Source organism: Crotalus tigris, unplaced genomic scaffold, assembly GCF_016545835.1.
Source record: "Crotalus tigris isolate CLP2741 ecotype Arizona unplaced genomic scaffold, ASM1654583v1 scf7180000024131.857555, whole genome shotgun sequence".
In the NCBI taxonomy this organism is placed as follows: Eukaryota; Metazoa; Chordata; class Lepidosauria; order Squamata; family Viperidae; genus Crotalus; species Crotalus tigris.
The window spans coordinates 848,381-855,020 of NW_024100405.1; the positions used below are offsets into that span (position 1 = coordinate 848,381).

Sequence of the window (6,640 nt, forward strand, 5' to 3'; positions counted from 1 at the left end):
TTTTCCATGAAGTACTATTTTGGCATTTCACTTTCTTTCCTGAAATAACAAAGTCGGAAGGAACATTGGGGGGGTCTTCTAGTCCAACCCCCTGTTCAGGCAGGGAACCCTATACCATTTCAGACAAATGGTTACCCAATCTCTTCCTAAAAACCTCCAGTGTTGGAGAACCCACAACTTCTGAAGACAAGTTGTTCCACTGATTAATTCTGTCAAAAAATTTATGTTTAGTTTTAGGTTGGTTATCTTCTTGATTAGTTTCTATCCATTGCTTCTTGTCCTGCCTTCAGGTGCTTTGGAGAATAGACTGACCCTCTAGCACAGTGTTTTTACTGCAGTTAAAAGGCAGTGCCTCCTTATCTCAGCCCCCCCTTAATCTCTTCTAAAAAACCTCCAGTGATGGACACACCTTCATGATGGATCACAGAAAGGAGGGTGGATGTGACAAATAGTCTATTATAAAATGCACATTTTCAATCTGCAATAAAGTTAAAAAGTTTTATCACTTGATGCTGCTAAACAGAATTCTGGAATATATCAGCTGTTCTTATAATGTTTATAATTCAGACTTTCTATTTGTGTTGTAAATGTACTGCTGTTCAGAACTAGAACATTCATGTACACCAAAATCTACCTTAAAACTGCTATGACAATCATTTTCTTATAACCGTTTGCTTTCAATCAGAACATCTCAAGGTCAAATGAATTTCTTTTCAACTGTGCAACCTTAAGCTTTGTCTGTCTTGACTCAGGATTCCACTCAGGCAAGCCCTTTTGTTTCCAAGTAGTTTTAATAGGTTAGGTGCATTGTAGTGTGAATGCTTGCTGCAATTAAATTTTACCCCCCACTCTTTTTGCCCTGGCAGGAAGCTGATGAGTTAACTCCTTCGGAAGCCTACCAGCTGCTATTGCTGTCACACTGCAAGAATGAGGAAAGTGTGAGCATTTTCTTTACCTTTAATTGAGGTTTTCCATTCCGTTCTTGTGTGATTTTCATTTGATTGGCTTTATACAATTCACACATCAAAAAATGGGGGAAGTAAGCCAGAAGCCTTGTTAACATTGCCTGCTGTTAACGTGGTTGATGTTGACTTGATATTCTTATGCTGCATGGTTGTCACTGTGTTTTTCATCCCTCTTATTAATGAATCCTTAACATTTTTCTAGCTCACTAAACCAAGTCAATCCATACATCCTCCAGACATCAGTTATTTCATTAACTATAAATATTTATCCATCATGATGCCATTTATTGCTTTGCGAAGGGTGTTTGGGGAGGTAAAAGGCTATTAGTATCAGACCTAAATTTGTGATTGCAAATGTTGATTTGTGAATTTCAAGCACAGGGGGAAAAGTCCATTCGTCTTGGGGCTTCCCACGATCATTGGTGGTTTCCCATAAAGAATATAGTTCTGGTTCTTAGGGCTTTAGAATGATATGCTTTAACCACACAACTAGGAAAACCTTTTGGAAGATAGTTCTTAGAAGAAAATTCCAGGCCTGGCTTTCCAAGTACAGAGGGCAAATTGCTGGAAACAGAGGAGAGGTTTATGGGAGAGCATGATAGACAATCATAGCAAGATAGACAGTTAGGGCAATCAAAGATAGCTACAAAGTTACAGTTTTGATGTGGTTACTTTTATAGACATACCTTTATTTTGTTTCTCCCAGCAATTATTGGAAAATGCAATTAGCTGCATGGCCAAAAGGGGGCACTCATTGGTTAGGCACCCTGGCTGAACTTGTGGGGTTTTTTTCCATTTATTTAACATTTTGTGGATAGGAATGGTAGTCACATAGAGGAAGGGACCTTTTGTTTATTAATGAGTGAAATCTCTGGTATCCTAAAAGGAATGTTTACCTGAATAGGCTGCTACCTTTGACTAATTTCAACCTCTTTGTCAAGTTTGTTATCTTTTGTTGTGTAATTTCTCACCTTTTACCCTGGAAATGATTGTGAGGTTGGACCTTGAGGAATAAGGGAAGATTGAATGGCAGGGAACATTTTGATTTCTTTTCCACACTTCTAATAGCTGAACTGTATGGTAATGTTACAATATTTTGCTATCTAAATACTTGCACCCCTTAACAGGATGCTAGCTAGGCATGAAACCCTAGTTTAATATTTCCAAACCATAATGAGTACAAAGAGCATGTCAACACTTCTTAAACCAAGTATCTCCCACCAGATGTGTGTGGGAAATGAATTGCAGACAAATGTTTCATTTATGTTCCATTATGCTCTGAAGCACTTTCCTGCTCTTGAAAATGAAATGCTAAATTCCTAAACCCTTTTTGGCATTCCATCACCCTTTTTCAACTGATACCAGACATGAAATTGGAAGCTCTTGAATATGTTCATTCCTGGTTAAGCTGCTTGGAAGTCTTTAAAAAAAATAAATTAACAAATGTTAATCTAGGGAACCCACTTAATACATATTTCTGAGGTATGGGTGCAATTCACTTCCAAATTGACAGGTACTCAATCTCCTTATTAAGGGAGATTTGAAGGACTTCTAACAAAGGTTCATTTTCAGATAGCCAACTTGTCATACTTTCCACTTTGATAATGTAAATTTTTTAAGTATATTAAAGCCAGTTGTTCTATTCTTTCCTTGACAGTATATTAAAGCCAGTTTTTCTATTCCTACTAGCTTAGGAGATCAGAACAGTTTACTCAAATCTTAGCAAAGTAGTTCAACGGCATAATGTGTAACTTGTGTTATTCCCTTAACAAAGTGGTAAAATATGGACTAGATGCAGTGATGGGATTCAAATATGGGAACAACCGATTCTCTGTGTGGATGCCGCTACCCGGAAGTCCATTCTGGGCCTGGGCAACAAAAAATTAGCCATGTTTCTGCTGAAGTGGTGTGAACTAGCTAAATCCCACCACTGACTAGATGACACAACTGTTAGATGGTCTCACAGTTGACTGAATGACTACATCCAAACCAGGTCCATTAGTTGGACCACATTTTAACTTGGAGGAAAGTATTGAGCGGAGGGCCACAGGGCTCTGTCCTGACTGCTGTACTGTACAACTTTTTAAATTAGTTACTTGAATGAGGGATACTTAACATGAATTGTGTGGAAGAAGAAAAAACAACAACTATGTAACATATAATACTTGGGCTACTGAATCTGGAGGGCAAAGTAATCCAAACTGAAGCATCCAAACAGTAAACTGTCCAGTCTCTGCTTTGTCAATTCTAGCAAAAGTTAGACAGCTTTCTGAGTAATTGATTCCACTGTTGAACTGCTCGTATTGTTTGAATTTCTTTCCTAACTTTCAATTAAAAACTTTTTTTTCTTCTAACTAAAATGTATTAATCTGTGTCATATCCTCTGTAATGATACCAAATAGGTCTTGATCTTCTGGGTGACACACTTTCAGATATTTGTAGACAGCGCTCACATCTCCCCTTTTCTCTAAAGCAAACATTTCTAGATCTTTGAATCTCTCTTTATATGACTTAATTTCTACTTCACCGTCACTGCCCTTCTCTGAATTTTTCTCAAAAGTGCATTGTCCAGAAATGGACATTACACAAAGAGATTTTAATCCAACTAGAATAAAATGGAATGTTGATTTGATGTAGAACCTGTATTTTTGTTGTTGCTGTTATTGTTAATGCCTAAAATAAGTATTAACTTCCTTTGCAGTACACCACATTGTTGAATCATCACTTGTAATCAACTACTATTCCCAGATCTTTTTCACAAGTACTACTGCCAAGCCAGGTAACCCTAATTCTGTCCATGGGCATATGATCTGTTTTTTTCTAAGTGAGTTAAATTCTGTTATTATCATTCTTTGAAATTTATTTCTGTCATTTTAGATAAATTTTCTCACCAGGTTTATGTCATTGTCAAATCAAATAAGCATTTCCATTACCTCATTAATAAATATATGTATAAAATACTGAAAAGCATAGTATATTGGGCTTGAATCTTGACACTGCTCTCAGTATCTCCTACCTCTTTGATAAAAACCTATTGATGGGCATAGAGTTTTTAAGCTAGTTATATATCTACAGTCTAGCTCACCATTAACTAGCTTAGTAATATGAGAGGCATTTGCATATATATAGATTTACCAAGTTCCATACAGTATATTGTAGATAAATGATTTGATTAAGCAACAATATTGGACACAGGTCAGTAAACCTGAGGTATAGTCATGATATATAATCCTAGTTTGCATATTTTCTTCATCTTGCTTGTCACAAGGCCCCTGCATCAATATCTTTCCCAGAACAACAACAAAAAAACAACAACAAACAAGATGCTATGATTATGCCTGCTCCAATGCAAAATCTATTTTAAACACATATAAAACCCATCATGGTTGACGTTTTCTTTAAAGAACAATATTAATTTTTATTTTCATTTCACAGCTCCATGACTTTATTTACAGAGCCTTGGTTCCAGCTTTATTAAGGTGAAGAAGATGTGCTAATCTAAGCAAATCTAAGCTTTTGTATACTACCAAACTCTACTGCTCTCAATTCTTTGTATCAGCCATGAAGTACAATATACATTTTAAAATGAGACTTGGGAATACCTGTATAGTTTGAGAAGCTTTTTCTGTTCAAAGTAATCTGTTTATGTATTATCAAATCAGTGTCAACTCTTAGCAACTACATAGAATATCTCGGGGATGATCCGTTCCCATCCTATTTCTTCATCTTCCAATGGCACACTCATCGGTACTATAATTGAGTCTATCTTCTTGCTGTTGGTCCTTCCCTTCCCTCCCTTCCCCTCCCATTTTTAGGAACATTTGAAGCTAGGTCTCATCATAATGTGTCAGGAATATGATTATTTGAACCTGATCATTTATTACTTGAATGAATAGTCTGGATTGATTGTTCTTCAGAGAATGAATTGACTGCTTCTTCAGAGTTCAGAGTCCATCTTCCTCTTGCGTAGGAAGCCATTGCTTATGTGACTAACCTTAAAACTTGGTAATTACCAGAGGTTCTTAGAAAATATGGAATTCCTGTTGAGATATCCTGGATGTTGACATATTTACTGTACAGAATTTTATTATACGCCTTCCATATTCGTTTGATCTATGGAATTTTTTAGCACAGGGCTTTTCAACCAGTGGTATGGGTACCACCTGTGGTACATTGACACCTGGCAGGTGGTATGCGACCATCCTAGAAAAGTGGTAGCGGGGGAGGGGAATGAGCTGAAATGGTGGCAGCACCGCACAAACCTGAGCGAGAGATGGCTGGAGCTGCAGGGCTGTCAGGGCTCAGCAGAAGCGCCAGGATCAGCACCAGGCTCCAGCTGGAACTCGGCATTGATCCTGGCGCTTCTGCTGAGCCCAGAAGAAGCACCAATCAGCTGGAATGTTGCAGCCTCTCCAGGGTCTTGTGATTCACATTCAGATGCTTGGCAACTGATTCATATTTATGACGGTCACAGTGTTCCAGGCTCATGTAAAGTGACCAAAACCTGCTGCAACCACCCGGCAGATGGGGGGAATAAAAACCAAACACCCCCACCCCACGCCCACAGCCAATCCTCAACAGAAATGCTCACAACGATGAAAACCTTGGACAGGAGGAAGAGCGCTGCCGGGTGGCAGGCAGTTGTCTTGCTCGGCTGTGGCTTGGGGGGGCACTTTTTTCAGTGCCATTGTAACTTTGAACAGTCACTAAGCGAACTGTTGTAAGACAGGACTACCTGTAGTTTATCACTTTTTTCCTTTTTTTTTGGGTCGTCAAGTTTTTGACACCTTGCTAGGCGACTAGTGGTACTCGCATGTTGTCATATCCTAAAAGTGGTACAGTGGGTGAAAAGGTTGAAAAACCCTGCTTTAGCAAACTAATTTGAGGTTGTTACCTCCTTCTGAGCATAGAGATCTTTTAGAAGGCTATCCTTATTTTTCTGTGCCCTTTTCCATCTTCAGTGTTATTACAGATGAAATTGTAATACTGGCTCTTGTGTCTTCTAACACCTTTTTAAAAAATACTTTTGTTAGGTCCTTCTTGAAATCTTGGTCTTTCGTGGCCTGCCTTCTAGGCAATTTCCACAAGTTGTTCTGACATCTAGTTTGCCTTCTTATGTTTTTGGGGACTTGGACATCTCTTTTCATATTCATCATTAATACTTTTTAAAAATTTCACTCCACAGTTCCTTTGGTTCCCTGTCCATGGGGTTCAGGACTTCAGAAAAATTCCTGATGTTCTCTTTGAAAGCGGTGAGTATTTGTCCAAAATCATATGAAGTCTTCTTCTATTTTAGCTTGACTTGAATTTCCACCTAAGCAGTTCATGGTTTGTTCCATGGTTAGCCCTGGCAAAACTTTCATTGTATAACTAAGCTCTTCCACTTCTTTGTATTAATAATATGGTCAATTTAATTTCTGCATACTCAGTCTGGTGATGTCCCTGTTACGTACGCATTGTTTGTTTAGATACTTGAAGATTGTATTAGCAATGAACAATAGCAATAGCATTTAGACTTATATACTGCCCCATAGTGCCTTACTGCACTCTCTGGGTGCTTTACAGTGAATAGAATGGAATGGAATGGAGTGGAGTGGAATAATAACTTTATTGCCACTTTGAATGTACACTAATCGGCATACATTAAAATAAAATTTCCTTGCATACAGCTCTCA

At 38.1% G+C, this 6,640-nt stretch overlaps 1 long non-coding RNA gene across 2 annotated transcripts in view; it reads left to right on the top strand.

Annotated features, from left to right (window-relative positions):
- Positions 1–6,217, top strand: part of LOC120298785 — a 128,593-nt gene extending 122,376 nt beyond the window's left edge. The window contains exons 3-6 of one of the 2 annotated variants that reach the window (XR_005554217.1): positions 867–938; positions 3,667–3,744; positions 4,401–4,444; positions 6,151–6,162. This is a non-coding gene — a long non-coding RNA (uncharacterized LOC120298785). Of the gene's footprint in view, positions 1–866; positions 939–3,666; positions 3,745–4,400; positions 4,445–6,150 lie in introns of both variants that reach the window. The other variant, XR_005554216.1, reaches the window with a different exon arrangement.
- Positions 6,218–6,640: the final 423 nt, after the last annotated feature.